Source organism: Oryctolagus cuniculus, chromosome 4 (genome assembly GCF_051225735.1).
Source record: "Oryctolagus cuniculus isolate XC-2025 breed Fujian yellow rabbit chromosome 4, ASM5122573v1, whole genome shotgun sequence".
Classification (NCBI taxonomy): Eukaryota; Metazoa; Chordata; class Mammalia; order Lagomorpha; family Leporidae; genus Oryctolagus; species Oryctolagus cuniculus.
Window position 1 is genome coordinate 63,725,390 of NC_142870.1, and position 26,479 is coordinate 63,751,868.

Here is a 26,479-nt window from a genome sequence, read left to right on the forward strand (position 1 = left end):
AAACCACATCAAAATGCAACTTCACACCAATTATAGTGATTATAGTCAAAAAGGCATGGACACAGAGAGTGTTGGTGAGGATACATAGAATTAGAATATTCATGCATTGCCAATGGGAATGCAAAATGATGCAGCCACTATAGAAAACAGTTTGGTAGTTACTCTGAAGTTAAACACAGAGTTACCACAGGAATTGATATTTCTAGTATTAAGTACACATCCAATAGACATGAAAGTATAATGCTCACACAAAAATTGTAAATGAGCCTTCTTATAAGCATTATTCATAATGGTCAAGAATTGGAAAAAATAGGGCCAGCAGGGCCAGTGCCATGCCTTACTTGGTAACTCCTCTGCCTGCGGTGCTGGCATCCCATATGGCCGCTGGTTCTAGTCACGGTTGCTCCTCTTCCAGTCCAGCTCTCTGCTGTGGCCCAGGAGGGCAGTGGAGGATGGCCTGAGTGCTTGGGCCCCTGCAACCCCATGGGAGACCAGGAAGAAGCACCAGCTCCTGGCTTTGGATCGACACAGCGCCTGCTGTGGCTGCCATTTAGGGAGTGAACCAACAGAAAGAAGACCTTTCTCTCTGTCTCTCTCTCACTGTCTATAACTCCACATGTCAAGTAAAAAAAATTTAAAAATTTTAAAAAAATAAAAAAAAATTTAGGGCCAGCACCATGGCACAGTAGGTTAATCCTCGACCTGCGGCACCAGCATCCCATGTGGGCACCAGTTCTAGTCTCTCTGCTGTGGCCTGGGAGAGCAATAGAAGATGGCCAAAGTGCTTGGGCCCCTGCCCCAGCATGGGAGACCAGGAAGAAGCACCTGGCTCCTGGCTTCAGACCGGCACAGCTCCAGCTGTTGCAGCCATCTGGGGCATGAACCAACAGAAGGAAGACCTTTCTCTCTGTCTCTTCCTCTCACTGTCTGTAACTCTACCTCTCAAATAAATAAATAAAATCTTAAAAAAAAGAATTGGAAAAAATAAAATATCTATAACATAATGAAAAGATAAGCAAAATGTGATGCAATCACACAATGGAGGATAACTTCATCATAACAAGGAACAAGTATTGCTGCATACTATAACATGGCTGAATGCCAAGTGAAAGAAAATAGAAGATGTCAAACTCAACTTGTTGTAGGATCTGCTCCATATGAGCTATCCAGAATAAGTAAACCCATACAGACAGGAAGTAGTCTTGTGATTACCAGAAGCTGTGGAGATGAAAAAGGGAATAACTCTTGAGGAGGACAGGATTTACTTTGGGGGCAGGTGAAATGTGGGTGAAATAGTGATGATGGTTGCCCTCTTTGTAAAAAGACTACAACTCATTGAACTATTCACTTTAAAAGAATCAATCTTATGGTAGTTGAATTATATTTCAATTTTATTTTTAATTTATTTGACAGGTAGAGTTCTAGACAGTGAGAGAGAGAGACAGAGAGAAAAGTCTTCCTTCCGTTGATTCACTCCACAGATGGCCGCTACGGCCAGCGCTGTGCCGATCCGAAGCCAGGAGCTAGGTGATTCTTCCTAGTCACCATGTGGGTGCAGAGGCCCAAGCACCTGGGCCATCTTCCACTGCCTTCCCAGGCCATAGCAGAGAGCTGGACTGGAAGAGGAGCAACCAGGACTAGAACCCGGCACCCATATGGGATGCTGGCGCTGCATCCGCTGCAGGCGGAGGATTAACCCAGTGAGCCACAGCACCAGCCCCATTATATCTCAATTTTTAAAAATATTTCTTGATACTGGTCCTCTTCTAAAAAAATTTTTAAATTTGAGTATGTTTCAAAAGTTCATGGAAAAGGTTTCGAAGATAAGTTTATTTTAGTACAAAATTTTTGAAGTCCATACATATGAGTTCAAAAACTTCATGCAAATGCATATCATAAAAATATAATATGGATATCAAAAATTTTAGCAACAAAATAAACTTGTCTTTTAATTCCACTTTTCACAGACTTTTTTATTTTTATTAATTAATTTATTTATTTTACTTATTTGACAGGTAGAGTTAGACAGTGAGAGAGAGAGAGAAAGGCCTTTCCTCTGTTGGTTCACCTCCAAATGGCCACCACGGCCGGAACTGTGCTGATCCGAAGCCAGGAACCAGGTGCCTCCCCCAAGTCTCCCACAGGGGTGCAGGCACCCAATCAGCTGGGCCATCCTCCACTGCCCTCCCAGACCACAGCAGAGAGCTGGACTGGAAGAGGAACAGCCGGGACCAGAACCCGGTGCCCATATGGGATGCTGGCGCTGCAGGCGGAGGATTAGCCAAGTGAGCTATGGTGCCGGTCCTATCCACAGACTTTTTGTAGTACCATCATAAACTACTAAATTCATTCAATGAGAGAGGAACTTGAGCCACGTAATTTGTAATTTGAAAATTCAAATAACTGCATATCAATAGAAGCCAGGACACTCACCCATTATCTATCAAAAATTCTCCCTTCTGTGAAATCTATTTACTCCTTAGTGCCCTCTGCTGCCCAACAAGAAAACTTATTTTCATGAAATCGGTTTGATAAAACAAAATACAAATAAAACAAAAGCAAACAAAAATTCTAAGGAAAAGCAGAGATAAATAAGTATTGGCAGAAAGGAAAGTAAAGGGCTTTTGCCACGTCAGATGTTAGACAATGACAACATGGCAAAAAGGTATAAGCACATTTCACATTATTGGTTATTTCACTATTGAACAAAATGAATATTCCATTTATCTGAAACTTCTCAGCTATCTCTTCCATTTTAAATGAATTCTGAAATATATCAATCATTTCACAGAGTGATGGCTTACAACAAGAAGTTTAGGTAATCTAATTTTTTTATTCCCCTCCCCACATAAATAGCAAAAATTTCCTAAGCAATAATCATAAATAGGGTATAAAGTAAAAACAAAAAATAAGAGCTACAAGTCATTTGTATTAGCAATAATTTTTTTCTCCTTTGTGTGCCTTTGAAATTTTCAGACTTTAAAGAGTTTGAAATGTTTGATTTGTCTACTAACTAATGTCAAATATATTTTACAGTTATATTTCTACAGGCCATATGCCTACTTTATGTTATGACATTTCCAGGGATAATGATCAAGGTACTTGGTTGCAATGGAGTCTTTCAAAATGTAGTCTTTTTGGGTAAATCAGTGTAGAACAGACATATCCACTCCATACTGAGAGATCCTGCTAAGAGTGCCATTTGCAGACACAAGTCTGATTATTTCAAGTTGAAGATCCAGTTGGTCATAATCAGAAACAGGAGACGTTAGAGAGCATCTAATCCAATATGAACATATTTAAAAGAGAAAAGCAGCTTTGTCAATGTGAGTAGAAACAAATAGTAGCTGACAATGTGAAAAATGAGTAATTCCACAATGTCTGTCCAGGTTTAAAAAAGGACGAGTGTTTAGGTTTCTAAGCTTTGAAAAGCATTCAGTTGGATAATACAGGTAATGATAGTCTTAAATAATAGTTTCCCACACCAGGAGCCTTCATATATCCTTTAACAGTGTTAAAGACACTCATTTAAGTCTATTTTTGTCCATGAACAAAGGAAACCTAAATCCTCTGTACTTTTTCTCTCCTTAAGCTTTACCAGAAATAGCATCCAATGCTGCAGAATATTTTCTCCCCCACCCTGGAGACAGCTAAGTTTCTACAGACAGGACTGGTGTGCTGTGGATTAATTCCAGTGGTTTACATTAGACATCATATACAAGATATTCTCCCTCATTTTGTGGACAGTAAAACGTAGCAGTCACCATATTTCAAAACGTAAATTAATTTATGCTAAACCTTTACAGTTTCACAATCAAAATGAAAACAGTATAAATCTGTGAATAAATGGCCTTCTGACATTCAAGAAATTCTACTAAAAGTATAGCAATGTGTGTAAATATATTTTCATTGTGTTTCTCAAGAGGATTTATGAAACTCCCACCATTGAGCATCAATTGACACAGATTTTATGAAAGAACCCATAGACTTTAATTATGCTGCATGATACTCAGACTAGGTAAACAAACTAGAGTAGTGGCTCTCAAACATAAGTGTGTATCAGAACAGCCTGGAGCACTAAGGACCAACGGTCTGGGCCTCTCTAATTTTATACCACCCACATGATTCTGATACAGAGAAAGGTTTGAGAAAATTCCTCATCACATTGTTCCTCAATCTTGACTGCACATTGAGGTCACTTCACAAGTTATACAAGCAAATTATTGATGCCTGCATCACACCCCAGAGATCTGCTCCTTTTGGTATGGGTGAGGTCATTGCAGCCAACTGGGGAGTGAACCAGCAGATGGAAAACCTCTCTCTCTCTCTCTCTCTCTCTCTCTCTCTCTCTTTCTCTGCCTTTCCTTCTCTATATATATAACTCTGACTTTTAAATAAATAAATCTAAAAAAAAAAACCAAAGAAGATGGAGAGAACAGAGCATGACTTCAATCAAAGGTATGGAAGTATCCAAAAGGTAATATTTTCCCACTTTACAATTTTCAGTTTTTATTTCCATCTCTGTCTCACTTGTCAATAACCAGCTATACAAGAAAGGGAAAAAAAATTTATCAATCTACAATCTGGCTAATCTGAAAAAGGAGTTATGATAATGATATTAAATTAAGGTTTGTGGGGCTGGCGCTGTGGCTTACTTGGTTAATCCTCCACCTGCGGCACCAGCATCCTATGTGGGCGCAGGGTTCTGGTCCTGGCTGCTCCTCTTCCAGTCCAGCTCTCTGCTGTGGCCTGGGAAGGCAGTGGAGGATGGCCCAAGTGCTTGGGCATTGCACCCGCATGGGAGACCAGGAGGAAGCACCTGGCTCCTGGCTTCAGACAGGCGCGGCGCTGGCCGTAGTGGCCATTTGGGGGGTAAACCAATGGAAGGAAGATTTTTCTCTGTCTCTCTCTCTCTCTCTCTCTCACTGTCTAACTCTATCTGTTAAATAAATTTAAAAACTTAAAGTTTGTGAGGGGATTATGATATGATTCCTGCACTGACTATATTTCGTTAGTTTATTGGACAAAAATTATTATCAGAGTGCAAAATCTGATACTGGACACTGTAGTAAGAAGATAAACAAGATAAAAACCTCTGGCATCAAGGAGTTATAATGTTTGAGAGTAAGTAAAAATAGGCAAAAATAACATGTTGATAAACAACTGCTTAGGATACACAGAAATCAACTTTGAAGTTAGAGAGAGTGAGAGAGAGAGACCTTCTGAACTTTATGATCAAGTTAAGTTCTAAAAATGAAGCAATATTTGATCTAAGACTTGAGGGATGAAAAGGGGTTTAACAGGTAGATGTGAGAGAACAAGAATGTGGATGCAGAGAACTGCATGACTGAAAGCCAGTCATGTGGGCAAGAGAAAGGTATGGAAGTCTGGACCATCATTGAGTCAGGGAGGAAGCAATAGACTAAGAAAGTAGGTGACTTCTAGTTGTGGAAAATGGCCGGTACCATTCCAGCTAAATAATGCGGGAACTATAAAGGGAGGTTTGAGCAGGATAATGGCATAATTAGAATTATGCTTCAAGATGATTAATTTTGTGGAAGTGTGCATGACAGAACAGAGTAGGGAAGAGTTTAAAATAGATTTTTAGGCCGGCGCCGTGGCTCAACAGGCTAATCCTCTGCCTTGCAGCGCCGGCACACCTGGTTCTAGTCCCGATCGGGGCACTGGATTCTGTCCCAGTTGCCCCTCTTCCAGGCCAGCTCTCTGCTGTGGCCAGGGAGTGCAGTGGAGGATGGCCCAAGTGTTTGGGCCCTGCACCCCTTGGGAGACCAGGATAAGTACCCAGCTCCTGCCTTTGGATCAGTGCGGTGCGCCGGCCGCAGCACACCAGCTGGGGCGGCCATTGGAGGGTGAACCAGCGGCAAAGGAAGACCTTTCTCTCTGTCTCTCTCTCTCACTGTCCACTCTGCCTGTCAAAAATTAAAAAAAAAAAATAGATTTTTGTGCCTGCAGCACAATATTTGCATTCAAGGTGCCAAGGTTGTAAACAAGTAATGAAAAAGGGAAAAAGAAATACTGGGAAACATAATTAAGATGTTCCAGTTTGTAAAGAAGGAAAAGAGCAGTATTATGAACATCAGTAGAAAGTCAATAGGAAGACAACATTTAAGGGAAAAGATGATGCACTGAATTTAGCCATGCAGAGCTAAGGATACTAGAAAACATGTAGTAGGAAGGTAGAAATGTGAGACTACAGGTCCAGAAAGAAATAAAGGCTAGGATACTTCTTGAGATTTGAGGGCCCTCCCCTTTCTTTGTTCTACTGCATCAGTTCAGCTCCTTCAATGCCTTCCTAAAGATTAACTGGAAAAAAGAATATCAAAGCTTAGTATATCAAGAACCCTTAGAAACCAGTAAGAACAACTCAGTACCTTAAGTTTAAAATGTGGGCTAAGGGTAGAGACAAAAAATTCACTCAAAATAAGAAACATACAACAGATACATTTAGATAATAATACATAAATTCTTAACTTTATTCATACTTATGTATAAAATAAAACCTGGCTACTTGGCAACAAGAAAATGGTAACTGCCAACATTAGTGAGGATAGTGAGAAATTCACTGTCCTGACTGCAGTGAAATGTGGGAGAGAAGTTTGAAACTGACTCCAGGACTTTTTGTGTGGAGTAAGGAGAGAGCCCCCGTTGAGTGCAGAGCAGAGGAGGGACATGGACTGACTTGCCCTGGGAAAGGACTGACACTGGCTTCTCTGTGCAGAACTGTCATATCAAAGGTGCAGGCAGGGAGACCACCAAGTAGGAAGTATTTCTCGCAGTAATCTAGCAAGAAAACAGTGGAAGACCAGAAATGCTGGAAAGTTGTGAGCTTTGGGATATATTCAAGGGTGGAAATGAGAAATAAAGAGGAGGAGGATTCCAAGATTTGAGTTGTGTCAGCTGGGATTTGAGTACTGGCAGCTAAAACTAACCATGGAAGCTGGGGGAACCCAGTTGATATTCCTTTAAAAAGACTGAGGAATTAGCAGCAGAGACAGCATGAGATGAAGAGCTCCAGCCTACACATGCCAAGTATGAGACAGTCATCTAAGAAATGCACACAGAAAAATTAAAGACTCAATGGCTGAGCTCTCAGCCCTATAGCAAGTAGTAGAGGGGAAGATGAGGATGCTCTGTCAAGAACCTGAGTGGAAGCCAGCGGGGAGAGTGGATGAGGTCATTTGCTCATCTGTGTTTTCTGATTTATTAATAGTAGGCCTTGCTTTTGTAATAAAAGTGATTCTTCAAAAAGCTTTGTTTCAAAGCAAGGGAAAGGCAAGAAGACAACAAAAACAAGATGCTATGGAAGTACACATTAATGCATTAATATTCACAATGCTTACGAGATCCATCATCATGTCACATTCCCTCACTTCATATCTGTGCTCAAGTGTCCTTGCTCAGTGGACCTCCTGGCCACTTTCTCTACAACAATCCTCACCTCCTATTACTCTATTCATTTACTCCACTTCATTCTCTTTTTATTGTGACTGGGTAGATCTTTGATTGTTTATTTATTGTTTATCTCCCACATCAAGCAGTCAGGACAGGAATAATACTTTCATCACAGATGTACCCTCAGCTCCAAGAATGGTCTGTGATATAAACTGTCTTCAAAATTTTTATTAAACAACAAAAGAAACCAATTAAAGGACTTGGATAGACATTTTTCAAGACAAAAGATACAAATGGCCAATAAGCACTTGAGAAGATACTCAAAAATATTTATCATTAGAGAACTGAAAATTGAAACCACAACTAGATACCTTTAAATACACATGAATATGGTCATCACAAAAAAACAAAAACAGAAGACAAGTGTTGTCATGGATATGGAAAAATTGAAACCCTTGTGCATTGCTGCTAGGAAAGAAAAATAGTCTAGCTACTTTGGGAAACAGTACGGTGCTTCCTCAAAAATATGACATAGAAACACCATTTAATCAAGCAGTTTCACTTCTGGGGATATGAACAAAATAATTGACAGCATGGACTCAAGCAGACATTTGTGTACCAATATTCAAAGCAGTTATTCACAATAGCCAAAAAACTGATGCAACCCAATATTTGAAAAGGAATGAAATTCTCAAACATGCTACAACATGGATGAATCTTAAAGACGTATTAAGTGAAATAAGCTCTGCACAAAGAGACAAACATCACGTGATTCCGCATACATGGGACAGCAAGAATAGTGAAATTCGGAGAGTCAGAGAATAGTTGCAAAGGACAGGGGGAAGAAGGGAATGGAGAGTTATTAAATCATTGGTACAGAGTTCCAGTTTGGGATGACCAAGAAGTTCTAGAAATTGATGTTGGTGATGGTGATGTAAAGGTATTTAATGCCACAGGACTGTATACTTAAAAAAGGTCTAAAATGACAAATTTTATGTAACATATATTTTACATTTAAAGACAAAATTTGAAAAAAAATTCTTTGAGAAAGTCGCATAGATGGGTTTTCTCTTTTGGTTTCATTTGCAAGGAATGTTAACAGTAAACTTAATAATTATAATAACTATGCTTCCTTCTTTACATTATCCTGACTTACTATTGTAAGGTGTCCGGCAGGCAACAAATCTTCCCAGGCAGACGAATCAATTAATTCACAGGCTTTTATTGGGGTTCCGCTCTCGGGCGAGGTCCTCGGTCCCAACAGAGCAGCAGAGTGGGTGGTCGGAGAAGTCGCACGTCAGAGATTGGGAGAGCTCCTTTTATAGATTCAGGGCATGAGGGTTAAAGGTTGAGACGGGTCTGATCCTCACTGGTTGACCTTTAGGCACCCGCAGGGACCTTGACAAGGACTTTCTTCCCGGAAGCAGGCCTCTCCATTCCCGGAAGTGTAGGCCTTCCCTCCTTGCAGATCCCAAAGTTACCAACTATTTTAGTGTTTATTCTAGACAGATCATTGATTGTAAAATGCCTCAAATATTTTTGGTAAGCAAACAAAACTATTGATTTTTAAAATGTGAATAAAAAAGTAACAGGAAATGAAGCCTTGTGGTCTCAACATTGTGGAGTTAGTAACTCTGCCTTTGGAATTCCAAGGGTCTTTGTTCACACCTCCTTTAGATCAATTAATACATTTTATGGTAATTTGATCCTTTGTCTGTTTTTCTCAACAGTCTTATGCTAAAAGCAAACAATGTCTTGGTCAAAAATTTAATTGATGAGTGCTTCTTATTCTGTGACAGGAAGATTCTACATCAGAATGATGGTTGAAGGAATAATTTTGAGGAACAGCAATCAAGCAAGATGGTATTGATTAATTTCAATATTTTCTAAAAACTAAGGTGTGAGGTCAAATACAAGGAAAAAGCAAATGGGCTGGAGACCAGGGATTTGAAGGGAAGTGTATGCCATGTCTTCAAAATAAATTGCACTTTCTGTGTCATCTGCTTCTGGCTGCTCTTCTCTGGGTTTCTATTTAAAATTCATGTTTCCAAAGTACGTGATGGCTCCAGTGAGTTTATAGCATCCACACTTCTCATGATGAAGAAAGCCCAAGATGTCCATGGCTTGCTGTAAAAAGGGAAACAGATGGCTTTGTCTTCATTTGCCTAATGGTTCCAGTATGCAACTCACCCCTGCTGTGTGTCACACCTCCCCACACTCTGGCTGTGGGCTGGCAGGGATGAGACAGAGTGCCATAGACCCAGCATGTGACAGCTCAGTTCAAAGCAATGCAAATCAGCCCTGTTGGCATTTGGTCACCTGCAGCCTTTTCAGCCCTTTAAAAGAGAATTAGGAAGACACAAAACTTGGCTTGTGGAGTTTCCAGTATTTTCAGATCTCTCTTTCAGTGCCCCTCTTCTCTCCTCTCTGTTCCAATAACATATCACTAATTGGCTATATGAAATAAAATATTTTGCCTTTCATGGTTATGGCAGAAAGTACTATGGGTGCTTATTTCTGTGATCCTCTAAATTCTCCTGACTTTATTCCAGAGGAGACATATATTAAAGACTGACACAGGAAATATTTAAGGAAAGAAAAACCACATCATCATAGATTTGCAAGTAAAGGAATCCCTGCTCCTGGTAAGACATGCATTATCATACACTCCAGGAGGGTGAAAATTGGTACAATCTTTCTAATGGTTAATTTAGAACACATATCAAGAGACAATAAAAAATTCATAACCTTACCTCATAATTTCACTTCTAGCAATCTGGCAGAAGGTGAATCAGTATACAGAAAGAGTGTTTACCCCCAAAGACATTCATCAAAGGGAAGGGAAAAAATTTAAAAATTTAATTCTAACAATAGGAGAATATCTCAGTAAACAGTGGGACATGCCTAATAAAATATTAAGTACATATTTAAATGTGCATGAGGAGTTTGTAATAATACTTTAAATGTTAGTAACTATAAACTGAAACAAAAACTTGTTACCAAATATTAAGTGTAGCATGATTACAATCTTTGTTTAAAACAAACAAAAAGACATCAAAACAACCATGCACAAGCAACCCCAAGTAGATAAAAATAAGTAAAACTGTAAAGATATATACAAAATTTAAAAATGGTGTTTTCCATAGATTTGAAAGAATTTTCTATTCTTCCATATGCTCCAAAGTCACAATCCTGACAATGGCCACTTTCACAATAAGTAAGTAAATTTGGACCAAAGCAGCTCTCTATTTCCAGGGGAATTAGGGTCTCTTTCAAGGTCCCTTAAAAAGAGTGTATGATAATGCATGTCTTACCAGGAGCAGGGATTCCTTTACTTGCAAATCTATGATGATGTGGTTTTTCTTTCCTTAAATATTTCCTGTGTCAGTCTTTAATATATGTCTCCTCTGGAATAAAGTCAGGAGAATTTAGAGGATCACAGAAATAAGCACCCATATCTAAGTTTAAAAAGAGTGGGGACTCTAAGGTGCTTTCTTCCATTTCTCATTATTATTATTATTACCAGACTTTGCTTTGACAATTAACAATCCATATTTCCATAGATAGTATTCTTCAGCATTGTCTCAGTGACTAGTCCATAGGAAGAAAAGCGAGAGTCAAGGGAGTTGTAGCCACCAGGTAAAAGTTTACAGCAGGGAAAACATTCATTAAACAGCTTAAAGAATTTTGCAAGTCCTTAGAAAATAGTTGACCAATAGTCACACTTTACTGTTACAGCTCACAACTTACTTGTAAACAACTCCCCCCAAAAATCCATAATCTAGGCCCAAACATCAGCAATCAATTTTTACCCTCTATTAACTTGTCCATCCTGTGTTCATGTCTCCTAGGAGATCAGGCTGGTGAAAGCCAAAAGCTGATTCAATTGCAATAGCTTCAACTGGTGTTTACAAAAAAAAAAAAAAAAATGTGTTGGCAAAACTTTGAAAACAAGAATTTGGCCTAGGTTCTTGGCTAAGGGCCCAAGGACAAAAAATGTTTTGTAAAATTATCTGGCGAGCAGAGCTGTTTCAAAGGCTAGGAAGCAGCCAGACCTGGGGTCTGCATCCAGCAAACATCAGCAGAGTAACCCTGTCACATCACAGCCTCACCATTAGGAAGCTGAGAACATCTTTCAAGGAAGCCACAAATCAGCTACTGTGTTTAACACTGCACTTCTGATATGTCCAAGACTCCTGGCGTGAGTCCTCTAGTCAGGAAACACAACCCAGGCTAACACCAAGGCATGCTGTCAGCAGCACATTATCACTGCACTGACTTGGCAGATTACATTAAACCTCTGACTGCCCAACACTTGTTCCCAGTGACGTTTTCTGAGCTCCTCTTTAGGTTTTTCTTTATCACACAATGAAATGCAGATATGGAATAACACAACACTTCATTTCCTTGGTTCCTTCAGTGAGTACCCAGCCTCTATGTTGTGATTTTCTATATCTAAGTTTAAATTTTATAATTTTATTTCTCTCTGAGAAGCGGAGAGACAGACAAAGGTCCCAATGCCCACAATGATCAGGGCCTTGATAGGTCAAAGCCAGAAGGCAGGAACTCAAACAGGGTCTCCAGTGTGGATGGCAAACATCCAACAACTACTTGAGCCACTACCTGCTGCCCCCCAGAGTACACATAGCAGCAACCTGGAAACTGGAATCCAAAGGGAAGCTGGGACTTAAATCCAGACAATCCAATATGGAATGCCAGTGTCTTAACCATTTTGTTTACCACTAGGCCAAATGCCTACCCCCTGGTTCTTTTGCAATATGGAAAAATGCTCATATTTTAGGAAATTCTTCATGTTTCTAAGATTTAAATTTTTTATCATGTTTCTGAATGCTCTAAAGTTCTTATTTGACAAACACATAGAAAAAATTACAGATCATCTTTAAAAATGGCCCCCAAAATGATAATGGCTAAACAAGTAGGCTGACTATACCCAATTTGTACCACCAGATGTCAGTCTTTTACAATAATCAATCAGCACCGCCACTGCCACTACCCCCACCCCCCTACCCCGCCTCACTCCAGCAATGATTCAGTAACTTAAAGGAATTCAGGATAACCATGACTATTCCATAGCAGCCCCAAGGTTTCACATGGATCTCTTGGTAAATATATGGCCTGCATAGGACATAGATTCATGTCAAGAATATGAGATTTGACAGTGCTAATCACCGGAAGATCAAAAAGATCGTATTCTAGGATTAGATGGAAGGAAGGTAGGAAAGTCACTTACACATTCTCAGTTGCACCCATGGTTGAGGTGTGTGGTTTACAGAACTTCCCTATCTGTTGGGAGAGGTGATATGCATTTGAAGACCAAGTAGTCAAAACACTTCCAGATGGATATTACACTTAATCTGTGTATAATGGACTGGAAGAAATATTACCATTGATTTGCTAGCCTGAAACTACAACTTCATCCCATTCTAATCCCATACGAGCATTATTGCCCTCAGTGGTGTATCTCAAATGCAAAACCTTTAAAATTCAATCAGTTCAGCATCCCTCTTTTGTTGGACTTCCCATAGCATTTGAAATAAGCTTTAAACTCTCCCTGCCATGGCTTGAAAAGTTCTGCCTGGTCTGATCCTTGTCTTTTTCTCCACCTATTACTCTATCCTTTCCACCACTCATAGCAGCCCTGTTGCAATTCCAAGGATAAACTGCATGCATTCTTGCCTCATTGTCTTTGAAATTATTGTTCTTTCCCTCCAAGAATTGTATTCCTGGAAACCTTGCTCTATTTGCTCCATTAATCATTCAGGAATCTGAAAAAGTATTTCTTTCTCAGAGATAAATTGCCTGATCATTTTATATAAAGTATAACCACTGGGGAGTGGACATTTAGCCTAGAGGTTAAGATGCCCATTCTCCATATTGGAGTACCTGGATTTGAGTCTCAGCTCCCACTTCTGACACCAGCATCCTGCCAATGCAGATCCTGGAAGGCAGCAGTTTTGGCTCAAGTACTTGGATCCCTGCCATCCATGTTGGAGATCTGGACTAAATCCTTGGCTCCTGGTGTCAGGCCAGCACAGCCTTGGCCATTTTACACCTTCGGGAGTGAAGCGGCAGATGGGAGCCCTATGTCTGACTCTCTCTCTCTGCTTCTCAGATAAATACAATTTTATTTTTAAAAAATCATTTTTAAAAAGCACTTACAATTTTATCAAATCCCAATTCTAAGCATTAACTCATAATTTTTATTTACAAACTCACTACTACATGAAATTATATATATATATATGAAATTATGTATTTGTTTATCATGGTCTATATTAGAATGTAAGGTAGAGACCTGTATTGTTCACCACTCTATCTTCCATGCAGAAAATGTGGTGCCTTTGACACACATAGGAGTCTCACAATAATCATCTTTTGAATGACTACATGAAATTCATTCTTATCCCATAACTTGCTTTTCTGTTCATGGCTATATCACTGTCCCAGTCAAATCACATAACTTGGTGTTTTGACCCAAGGCTCTCTATTATTTCAATCCTACTCATTGCCAACACCTGTCTTTTCTTCCATGAATCCAACCCCATTTCTCCCATTCTCATGGAGAGTATCCTAGACAGTGTCTTGTCATCTCATACTAGAATTATTGCCATGTTTTCTCCAAGACTTCTACCTCCAGGCCATCCTATCTACCACACCAGCTTAATTATCCCACACATTGCCCTCAATAAATTATGAACTCTTATTACCCCACCAACTTACAAAATGCACAGATGCATACATGCATATGCATAACCTACCAATTCCCTGACTTCAGAAATGACCAGAATAACTTCTCCACTATGGGGACAGTGTTGCAGCTCAGCAGGTTAGGATGATACTTGTGATCCCATAACAGAGTGCCAGTTTAAGCCCCAATTGTTCCACTTTCCAATCCAGTTCCTTGCTAATACACCTGGGAAGTCAGCAGATAAAAATGCCAAGTACTTAGGCACCTGATACCATGCAGAAGACCAAGATGGAGTTCCTGGCTCCTGGTTTCAGCCTGACTCAGAAATTGTTATTGTGACCATATGGGGAGTGAGCCAGCAGACAGAAGGTCTCTGTCTCTGTCTCTCTCTCTCTCTCTCTCTTCCTTTTAAATAAATAAGAATGTTCTAAAAATCTCCATTATTCCTCCAGGCATGTCCTTTCCCCCAGTCAACTGAATTTCTTTGCTCCCTGATCTTGCATTGCCCTCTCTGGATATGTGTACCACCCCCCCCTCCCATTCTTCACTCTATCTGGTTAAGTCCCCTTCATGTCCCAACCAAACATTCTGTTTCTTTATAAAACTCCCATTGGCCACCACACATGATGGCTGATGCCTCCTTCCTCTGACCTCTTGTCTATGCTAACTATGTGACTACATCTTATCATTTAAGGCTTAAATAATCTGATGCGTTTATACACACACATACACACACACACCATGCACATTCATTTAACTCTGCTGCACCTTCTACCCACCTCCAAACACTCTTCTTTCACTTTGAAACTTAAGAAAATTATTGCTATTGTTTTCTCCATATAGATACATAATTGTAGAACATTGATTCTCTGGTCCAGCACTGTTGGCATAGTAGGCTCAGCCTTCCTCTGGGGCACCAGTTCTAGTCCTGGCTCCTCCATTTTTGATCCAGCTTTCTGCTTATGGCCTAGGAAAGCAGTGAAAGATGACCCAAATTCTTGAGCTCCTGCATCCACGTGGGAAACCTTAAAGAGGCTCCTGGGATTGGCCCAGCTCTGGCTGCTGTGGCCATTTGGGGAATGAACCAGTGGATAGAAGACCTTTCTCTGTGTCTCCCTCTCTCTCTCTGTAACTCTTCCTCTCAAATAAATTTTACTTATTATTTTATTCCTTTTAGTATTTTTTGTTCTACTTAATACCATTGGTTGAAATCTTTAATTAACACACAATTATTCTTAGGTGTTTAAATTTTAACTGAAAAGTGATCCCTGTTAAATATAAGAGTGGGAATAAGAGAGGGAGGAGATGTAGTTTGGGACAAGGTCAATCTGACTTGCCCCAAATGGTAGAGTTAGAAATGTCCCAGGGGATTCCAATTCAATTCCATCAAGGTGGCATGTACCAATGCCATCCCACTAGTCAAAGTGATCAGTTTCAGTTCACAATTGATCATAATGATAGGATTAAGAGTCAAAGGAATCACATAAATAAGACTAGTGCTTGCTAATACTAACTGATAGAATTAAAAAGGAGAGAACGATCCAACAGGGGAAGCAGGATACACAGCAGACTCATAGAATGGCAGATGGGCTAAACTGCACTCTGGCCTCAGAATCAACCCTTAAGGCATTCAGATCTGGCTGAAAAGGCATGGGGGTTTCTCAAGCATGAAAAGTGAAGACACTCTGGGGAAAAAAAAAAAACCTAAATGAAAGATCTCTGTGTGAGATCCCAGAGAAAGAACAGGCCATCAAAGAAGGAGGTACTTTTCTCTGAAGGGAGGAGAGAACTTCCACTTTGACTATGGCCTTGTCTAAATAAGATACAAGTTGGTGAACTCAAGAGGCTTCCATAGCCTCAGCAGCTCATGACAAGAGCCTCGGTGTGGTGGAATGAGAAATGTGGTGGAATGAGAAGGCCATGCCAAGATGGCTGCTGGCAAGCGAGCGTCAGATACTCAGGAGTGGCTTCGTAAACCCCTAGGAAAATCCCTGGGAAACCAGCTGGCAACAGAGCCTGCCTGGCAACAGGCTGTGATTGGATGGCTTTGGAAACCACATGGCAAACGGAGCCTGCCTGGCAACAGGCTGTGATTGGTTAGGGCATAAACCGCCCCTTGATCGGATTGGCTGCCTTGGCTATTTAAGCTACTGTACCAACTGCAATAAATGAGTCTGTGGCCTGCTTGCCTCTGGCCCGCTTTCACCTGACTCCCGGGGTCTGTGTGGTGACTCTGTCCCTCTTGCCCCCACCATGTTCCTCCTCTCAGAACGAATCCACCGCAACACCTCGGGTGATTACTGACGTCATAAATAAGAGTGTCAATTGTTAAATCAACAACAGGAGTCACTGCAAATTACTCCCCATGTAGGATCTCTGTCCTTAATGTGTTGTACTATGTGAATTAATGGTATAACTAGTACTCAAACAGTACTATATACTTTGCGTGTCTGTGAGGGTGCAAACTGTTGAAATCTTTACTTAGTAAATACTAAGTAGATCTTCTGTATATAAAGATAATTGAAAATGAATCTTGATGTGAATGGAATGAGAGAGGGAGTGGGAGATGGGATGGTTGTGGGTGGGAGGGAGGTTATGGGGGAAAAAGCCACTATAATCCAAAAGTTGTACTTTGGAAATTTAAATTTATTAAATAAAAGCTAAAAAAAATCATTTTTTTTAAAAAAAGAACATTGATTCTCTAATTGGTTGAGCTCCTTAAATTTTAGTATGAATAAACTGAGGTCTAACAAAGCTAACAGAATTACTGAAGCTACACTGTTACAGCCCCTCAAATCAGACTTTTTTTTTAATTGCTCTGGAATAATCCTCAGCTCCAGAATCTTACACTAGTATGAAGTTCTTTATTTTGAGACAGAATTAGGTAGAATATATATTTTTCCTCTTGTCCCACAGTTGAAAAATCACCCAGGATTTCTCAAGCAAATCTGGTTGAGAAGTAGATAAAGACTCACACTTACATAGCTTAGAAGAAAATTAATCAGTTCAATAAACACTCGCAGATATTATCAATGTCTGCAGATGACAGCATACCTCAGCTCTAAAGAACCTCCCAGTGAGTTCTCCCTATTGTATACAGAACACAATCTCCTCCACAAGCTTTTCAAATAAGTGCAATTGCTTCACTAGAAACAAAACTCTAAGCAACTACTTCCAAAAAGTTTAAAAAAATGCCACATTGATTTAAGATGAGATGGTACCAGGAATTGTCTGGAGGGAACCAGAATGATTGTCAGGACTAGCAGCCGTCCTGACTGCCAGCCCCAGCTTTGCCGATTGCTCCTGCATATTCTTGTGTGCTTTATTCAATCTGTACCTCAGTGTTCTTATCTAGAAATGAGAAAAACACTATATGTGGACTTCAAAAAGTTCATGGTAAAATGAGATTAAAAGGTACATTTATGTTGTTGCAAAAATTTTAAAACTCACCCATAGTGGTTTTTTTTTTTTTTTTTGCATTTTCCTGAATACTTTGAAGAGCCTTACATATGCTTAGCAAATTTTTATTTATTCAGCAAGCTTTCATTAAGCATTTGCTATGTTCCAGAAAATCTGCTGTGTTCTAGGATACTATGCAAGAAAAACTATCAAGGTCCCTGCCCTTGAGAAGTGCATATTCTAACAGGTAAGTAGATTTTCCAGCAGTTCTGATATAGGAATAGTTGGCATTTTTGTTGAATCAAAAGAAAAGTCCAGCTGTGCTGCACTTTACTAAGTAACAGACAGAGGACCTTAAAACGAAGTTAGAGATAAATGCCATATCACATAAGCCACTTGGAACATAGGAAAGGGTAGGGCTTTATTTTTTCTCTGTGTGAAACAGAGAGAGAGGGGCTGGCCCATGGTGCAGTAGGTTAATCCTTTGCTTACAGGTGTTAGTTCTAGTGCCGGCTGCTCCTCTTCCAATCCAGCTCTTTGCTGTGGCCTGGGAAAGCAGTAGAAGATGTCCCAGGTGCTTGGGCCCCTGCACTTGCATGAGAGACTGGGAAGAAGCACCTGGCTCCTGGCTTTGGGTCAGTGCAGCTCCAGCCATTGCAGCCATTTGGGGAGTGAACCAAAGGTAGTAAGACTTTTTTCTCTGTCTTTCCCTTTCACTGTCTGTAACTCTACCTCTCCAATCAATCAATCAATCAATCAATTCTTTTAGAAAAAAGACAAAGAGAGACAGAGACAGATTTTAAGTGGGGGGAAGATGTGATTTATGTTTCAAAACAAACCTTGGCATACCTTCTTCCTCGATGAGAAGCCATAAGGCAGGATCTAGCAAGGGAGAAGATGGTCCAGAAGTGACAGTGCCCATGTCAGAATGCCAGTACAGTTAAGGAGGCCATGCAGTGACAGCAAGAGGTTTTGGGATGAGGAGGGCAGAAGGCATCCTGGGAAGATGTCAGAGCAGAACATCAGCCTGGGAAAGGAAGGAGAGAGGCTACCTGTAGATAGATTGAATGAGCTAAAAAATGCAGGACAATGGAACCACACCCACAAGCATATATGCAAATGTGTGCAAATGAGGAAGAATATGCTTACAAGCACACATAGTACTACCTATGAGAATGTAACCTGCAGTTTTTGATTTGAGGGAGACCCGATTTTCATTTTTTTCCTTCTCTTTTCTTTCTCCCTTCTTTCCATTTCTCCATCTTTGTTTTTATTTTACTTCTCTACTTTTCTCCCTTCTACTCTTCTAACTTTTTCTTTCCTTCTTTATCATTCTTTCTAATTGCCATGCTTTTCTTTACCTCCCTTTTCCTTTATTATTTCCTTTTGAAAAATTTTCTTTTTCCCCTTGCTTTCCTTCCTTTCCCTCTCTTTCTTCTTTTCAGATTTCCATCTTTCCCATTGCAGCCAAACATCCCTAAGCAGTCTAATAAACCCCAAGCCCTACTTCAGTACCTGTTATGACTAGAAGACACTGCAAACAGATATAAGTGTGGCCCAAGCAGCTCTAAGGATTTGGATGGAAACTTGCCAAATGTAGGCAATTACATTATTTAATTATGCCCAGAGACTCAAACAGGAAGTCTTCTGCAAATTTCACTGTAAATTATATTGTGGCTGCCTGCCACTCATTCTTGGCACACAATGGATTCATGAAATGAAATTTTGAGATCCAATTTCTTCCTCTATCATGGGGTTTCCTGTTATCAAAAGCTACTTAAAGTATTTTCTCCCAATAACAAATATCCAGAGAAAAATATGCTATATAGGGAGGCGATAGGCAAGAATAGAATAAATTACTATTGTAAATGTGGGAAGTGCCTACTAAACCAACTTGATGTAAGGAGTAGAGCAAATTTAGAAAGAGAAGGTACTCAGATTTGTAGAATGTAATAAAATGCATAACACAGTCGTAATTTGTTGGATAAGCTTCCCTACTAAGAGTGGAAAGGAATTTGAAAGTATTAAGATGAATTTGAAAGTATTAAGATGAAGCTTCTCAGACAACTAATTATATGAGTGCACTTCAAAAAGTTTGTGGACAAAATGAATTTCAAGATGTTTAATTTTGTGCAAAAATATGTGAAATCCATATACAGTCTTTTTATAATACTCATTTTCCATGAAATGTTTGAAGATGCCTCAAAAAGTTTTGTACTAGTGATGAAGTGGCTAAATATTGTTGAGGAATCTAATAATGTTTTAGACTTTATTCAAAGACCTTTTGAATGTTCTGGGATTGCTTTCATATGTATGTTTTCAGATACTAGTTTTACAACTACAGAAAAAGTAAAGACGTATATGAAACTATGTTACAAAATAATAGGAGTTGTCATTTGTCAATGGTTCTGCATTTCAGAATATTTGCATGATGTGATTTTATGCATGATTTTATGCATTTCAAGAGAAATGCAATAATGTATGTTTTTAGCAGAACTCTAATATGGCCAGCCCTCCAAGTCCAGGTCATTCACGCTTCATTAAGTAGTATTCAAAAGCTCATCTCAAAATTTGGTTATAAAGTATTATTTTGGAATGGGAATTCTTAAAAAAAAACATGGAAGGAAGAGACTGACTTAATATATGACAACTTATACAACAACTATGACAGTTCATTTATCTGCAATGCTTCTCTTCTGGTTGATATTGACCTAAGTAGCAAAAACAAATTGTTGGGGCCAAGGCTGTGGCATAGTGTTAAAACTGCCAGTTGCAGTGCTGGTGTCCCATATGGACGCTGCTTCAAGTCCCAGCTGCTCCATTTCTGATCCAGTTCTCTGCTATGGCCTAGGAAAGCAGTAGAAAATGGCCCAAGTCCTTTGGCCCCTGCACTCACATGGGAGATCCAGAAGAAGCTCCTGGTTCCTAGCTTCGGATCAGCTCAGCTCCGGCCACTGTGGCTATTTGGGGGGTGAACAAGCAGATGGAAGATCTCTTTCTCTCTCTCTCTGCTTCTCTGTAGCTCTGCCTTTCAAATAAATAATCTTTTTTTTAAAAAAACCAAATTGTTATTTACCAAATAACAAAATACCATAGCCTATCTCTTATATTTATCTCTTCTTTATATCTATCTCTTGGTAAATTTCTTTATTTTTTAAGATTTACTTTTTTGAAATGCAGTTATAGAGAGGCAGAGGGAGAGAGGGAGAGACAGAGAGAGAGAGAGAGAGAGGTCTTCCAATCTCCCATCCATCCACTGATTCACTCCCCAGATGGCCACAATGGCCAGAGCTGCTCCAATCTGAAGCCAGGAGCCAGGAACTTCTTCCTGGTCTCCCATGTGAGTGCAGGCGCCCAAGGGCTTGGGCCATCTTCCACTGCTTTCCCAGGCCACAGCAGAGAGCTGGATAGGGAGTGGAGCAGCCAGGACTCAAACCGGCACCCATATGGAATGCTGGCACTGCAGGCGGCAGCTTTACCCACTATGCCACAGCGCTGGCCCCTGGGCAAATTTCATTTCATACATTCTCCCCTTGTCAATCTTCTTCTCTTCCCATGAAATTATCACACCTAGAATGTGGTAGACTCTTGGCATTATTCAACTATATTTTCCTTTGTTCCAATTTCTAACTGACCTAGAAGTTCACAATAAAGAGCCACTTGTAATGGTATTGGTCTTGAATTTGAATCATGTGTACCCAAGCTGATGGGTCAAAATAGGCCATCAACATAGAATGATCCCAAATGGTCACCCAGCACCAGCACTACAACATGGCTTTGTTTTCTACACAGTTTCAAAGCTCATTTTATAGAGGTAATTATATAGTATATGGTATTCAAGAATTTATAGATTTACAAATATTATATCCTTACTAAATAGTATGGGTCTAGTAACATTTCCAAATAATTGAAAGGACTCTATGGGCAAATTTTTTTTGTAAAGTCATTTATGTATTATGCATTGTGTTGTGTATTATCATATGACTCAATGAGTACATCAAACAAATTCATGCACACCAAAAAAAAAAAAAAAAAGGAAACAGAACACCTAAAATGCATCTCAGTTATTTTTTTAGTGAGTAACAGAGTTCTTGAACTTAAATCATGTGTGTTCAAGCATTTCTTATGTGGCAATACCTAAAGAAATTAATCCATTCAGGAATATGGTGATTGGTTTAGAAACTAGACCAGGTAACTGTTTTGATATACTTCTTACTTTGCAAAAAACAGCAGGCAACATCTGGGGTAAAACTGAAGGGCAAAATAACAAATGCCAAAATAGAAAGATGAGAAATCTAATAGTTTAATAACTCATGGATTTTGATTTGTACTCAGCATTATCTAATTTTATTTTGCATGCTAATTTTTGTGGTCTAGTTACCATCAAATTATTGTGAAGCCCAATGCCGTATTAATGAAGTTAGACTAGATAAACTGAATTAAAAATAACCAAGGATATATAAAGTAAATATATTCTGAAGGTAAATGTTTCTAGCACATGGAACATGATTAAAGGTGAGGGTAGGTACATTAGGCATTTGAGATTTGATCCAGGAGTTAAGGGTGAAGGAAGTAGACTAAAGTTGCTTCATATTTGCGGGCATCTAATATCTCATAGTAAATAAAGGAATTCAAAATATCCAGAGTGGACATTCAAGGCACTGATGTCCCTCACCTTTAGGTACAATGGTTGGATTTGAAGGACATACCTATAAGTGTTCAATCAGCAAAAACTATGCCAGTAAATGTCCCTTGAAGCAGAACTGAAACAAATCATGAAATTTATGCTTTCAGGTTGTTGGTGTGGAGGACAAGAGGATCATCTCAAGGGGCAAAGGAAAGATGGGAAAAGAATTTTCCACAACCTGTTCATTGTCCGGTGGCTCTTGTCACCTCTTCACTCCCCATAGCAGTCAGGGAGCAGCCTGTATGACTTGGTGGATAGGGTCACCTCACCTGTCCTGCCAAGATGTACGAACACTAGCCAGTCTGTTTCTCGATTCACTCATGGCTGTGGAGCTGGCAACACACTGAACACCATGTTTAGCGTTCTCAGTCTTTCCAGCACCAGTCTCTCAGAGACACAGTTAACGAGTTCAGATGATCTACTCAATGAAAGTAATTCCAATCACATGGGCTAACACAGTGACGCCTTCATAGAAAAGTAGAATGTTAGATGGAACTTCAGAGTGTGCAGATATTATTTAACTAGTTCAGAGAAATGGGAAAACAGGCTAGAAAAACAGCATAAGCGGAAATCTAGAGCTGAAAAAGACTAATGACTTATAAAATCGAGAGCCTGTTCCGAATGTTCCTGTTAACAAAAAGCAGGGCAGCATCTTTGCTAATCAGAGCCAGGTCTCCTCTTTTTGTGGTTAAACAGATTTTCACTACCAAGGCTACTGCAGGGCCAAGTTCAATCATCTCACAAGGCCTATGGATCACTTCACCAGGCATTTAGGCTTGTGGCTTCTACTTTTCCTTTGATAATCCGATTTTTTTTTTCTTTTTTGTAACGTGAGAAGAACACGGTGCTAAATTTACAACCTCTGCACCCAAAACATCATAGGATAAAGGTCTTCCTTTACCTGGTTGAAAGACCAGAACAAAAATCTATCCTCTCTGCAAAGGCCTGAACTCTCACTGCTTGCCTAGCTCTAAGATTCTGAGGCCTGATGATCCCTATTTGGTCAACTGAAGCCAGTGAAAAATTCAACACACAGAGTGGCATCAGCACTGCATAGCATGGCGCAGGGCTTAAGCAGTTTACAACCTCTTCTCGCTCAGCCATGGGCTAGCATTCACCTGATGCTCTTTCTATCAAAATTAACATACACAGGGAACCATGGAGATTCCAGCCTTCCTTTCTCTTTACCCTCTTTTCTAATCCTTCCAAGTGTCTCTTTTATTTCTTACTACTCAGTGCACCTTGGTCTCCTCCAGTCTGGCTTCCCACAACAGCATATTGTCTGTTCCAGGCTCATATTTATTGGACTTTCAGCCTTTCTGCTTAATTAGCCACTCCAGAAGTCTGTGAAGGTGATCATTCGCTACAGTTGTACACTCTCCAAGAAGGTGATTAAGCCCAGCTTGTGCTCTATGGCTTCTTAAGGATCTCCTAAAATGATGGAGGCAGACTAGCTGACACCACTTTTGCAGTAACTGCTGACTGAAGCACTATGCCAATTTCCTGTGTTTCGTACTCTTGCCCGGAATATCTTCTGCATCTAAATATCAAATAATTAAAAAGTGAATTTAACAGTGAATTTATGTCTTATTCCCAGTGAGATATAGGTGTCTGTTAACATTGAAACTTACCATAGGTCAGAAGAAAAACAAGGAAGCATTTATGTAATACAGACTAATTTACTTCATTTACAAAGGAGAGGAAAATGTCAGAATATTCTTATACTAGAGGCGTATGTGCTGGCATGAATTCATTCACAATTTCCTTGACTGCAGTTTGCAACCAGACACAAGGAAAAAGATTTGCTCCATTTATAGTTAGTAAAAAAATACCACCTATACATTGCAGAGTAAAATAGACTTTCTTTTGCTCTTGTATTTACCTTTCATGGGAATATATAAAAATCCTAGTCCAATTTCCTCACTCTAAACAAAACGGTAATCAACTACTGGATAATAGCCACTTCAAACCTTTGATGAATCATTGTGTGATAATAGCTACAGAATGACTTCTTTGAGTCAGACAGTACAGAAGATGCTTTATGTAACTGAAGTTGATATCCACGGGGTGCTTACTCTGGGCCAGCCACTGGCCTGATCACTCTAAATGCATTATCTCACCTTGACATGCAAGCTAATCATTGTATTAACCCTAGGAGGTAGTTACTATTTTGCCCACATTTAATCTGGAAGGAAACATGGGCTTCAAGTGATTAGAAAAGTAAGGGCCATGCTGTGCTCGCAATGCCTAAGTGCTTCTTTGTGACACGCAGGAAAAGTAGATCAGATATTTTTACTTGTGTTTTTGTAGGGCAGCTACTTACTGTGAAGCATATCCCGAAAGCATTATCAGCACCAGCAAAGATGTGAGTGGAGCCTCTGATCGTCTCTACCCTTTGAAGGCGACCACGACTTCTGATACCCCAGAAGCCGCTTGTAAGGGTTTATGGTCACACAGAAGAGGCCTATATACTTCTGAAGGAAGATCAGAAACTAGATTAGAAACACTTCCAGGTTTGTCAGTTCTACCATTGACAGGTAGCATTTGCTCAAATATTTAGTTATAAAGGACCTTAAAAGGGAAGGTCTTTTGGATTCTTGTAAAGAAGGGACTTCAAACCCAAAGAGATAGAATCAGGCTAGAGCAACCAAGGACCTGGGATTACCTCTGCCCTAGGTGGTCTGCTAACTACTAGCCTGTCTGTCACACGTAGCTTTTGAAGACAGAGAAGGAGCTAACAGCAGGCTGGCAGAGATTTCCATAACAAGCCATTAGGCTTTTGAGGCCAGAGGGGAATCTCCGCATCAGCAAGATGAGGAACCTGGCTTTTAGGGCATTCAGGGGGAATACATAGCTCATGTGGGTCACTCAGTGACCAGATGGTTGAATTGTGACACCCTCCCCCCATAAGATACACTTGTGTCCTAATTCCCAGAACCTGCGATTGTGATCTTAATTGTAATTAAGTTAAAGGCCTCAAGAAGACCTCTCGGTGGGCTTTAAGCCCACTGCCTGGGGGCAGATATTGTGGTGTAGCTGGTTAAGCTTCCTGGGATGCCTGGTGCCCGCATGCCATATCATAGTGCTAGTTTGAGTCCATGTACCTCCACCTACATCCGTCTTCCTACTAATGTATCCCATGGGGCAGCAGATGATAGCTTAAGTGCCAGGGCCCCACCCACCCACTTGGGAGACCCATATGAGTTTCAGGCTCCTGGCTTTGGCCTGGCGAGCTCTGGCTGTTGCAGGCATTTAGAGTGAGCCAGTAAATGGAAGATATCTCCCTTCCCCCAACCCCCTTTCTCTCCTGCTCACTCGCACTCTCACTCTGCCTTTCAAGTACATGGAAATAAATAAAAAAAATTTCACATCCAATGACTGGAGTCCTTACAAGAGACACACAGAGGAGAAGGTAAAGTGAAGGGAGAGGGAGAGACTAGTGTGAGACAGCCACAAAGGATGCCAAAAGCCATCACAAGCTGAAAAGACGAAGAAAGAGTCTGCTAGAGCCTCCAGGGGCTGGGAAACCCAGCTGAGTTGATTTGATTTGATCTGATTTGATTTGAGACATCTGGCCTCCAGCACTGTGAGAGAATAGTTTTCTGATGTTTTAAGTCACCCAGGTTGTGGTAATTTTGTTGCAGCATTCCAGAGATGAATACAGTCTCATCCTATATCAGACAGCCAAGGAGTAAGCTGGCTGAATGTCATGGCTTCTACGGCAATTGAGTGCCAAGTGCCACCATCTAAGCCTGACCTGCTCAGTACTGCTTCTGCTGCATGGGTTTTGATTAATTCAGAGAAGCAGATCAACTGACAATCATTGATTAATGATGATGAAAAAAATTCTATTTATTGAGCACTAAGTAGGTGACAAACCATGAACTATGTTCTCTGCCTACATTGCTTATTTATTCCTTGAAGCTGCCATAGAGAGCCAAGCATTATTATCCCATTTTACAGGCAAGGTGATTTCAAGAAGTTAAGGTTCAACAAAATGCAGGAGGTGCAGTAAGAGCAGGCAACTCCATAGCGATGTGCTTTGATGCCTCACAGCAAAGTATCTGTCACAATATCAGGTTATGGCTGCTTTCAGATCTTCCAGAATGGAGTAGAGGTGCACACACGTATATGGAACACAAGTTCTTGTCCATGTTTATCAGTTATGTTTATCCAGATCTCCCCTTTTGGCCTTACAGTGTTTATTTTATTATACCAGGGCCTGTAAGTGGAGTGTTTCACCTGTTTCCTTAGCTATTTCATTAAATAGT

General features: G+C 40.1%; 1 long non-coding RNA gene across 2 annotated transcripts; it reads right to left on the reverse strand.

Annotated features, from left to right (window-relative positions):
• Positions 1–8,964: 8,964 nt before the first annotated feature.
• Positions 8,965–25,111, reverse strand: LOC149126995 (uncharacterized). Of its 2 annotated transcripts, XR_016232422.1 has the most exons (4): positions 24,874–25,111; positions 24,532–24,682; positions 18,371–18,548; positions 8,965–9,540 (listed from the first exon to the last, which is right to left on the reverse strand). It is a non-coding gene; the product is annotated as an uncharacterized LOC149126995 (long non-coding RNA). The 2 variants fall into 2 exon arrangements; XR_016232421.1 differs by lacking the exon at positions 18,371–18,548 and having other exon boundaries at positions 24,874–25,089.
• Positions 25,112–26,479: the final 1,368 nt, after the last annotated feature.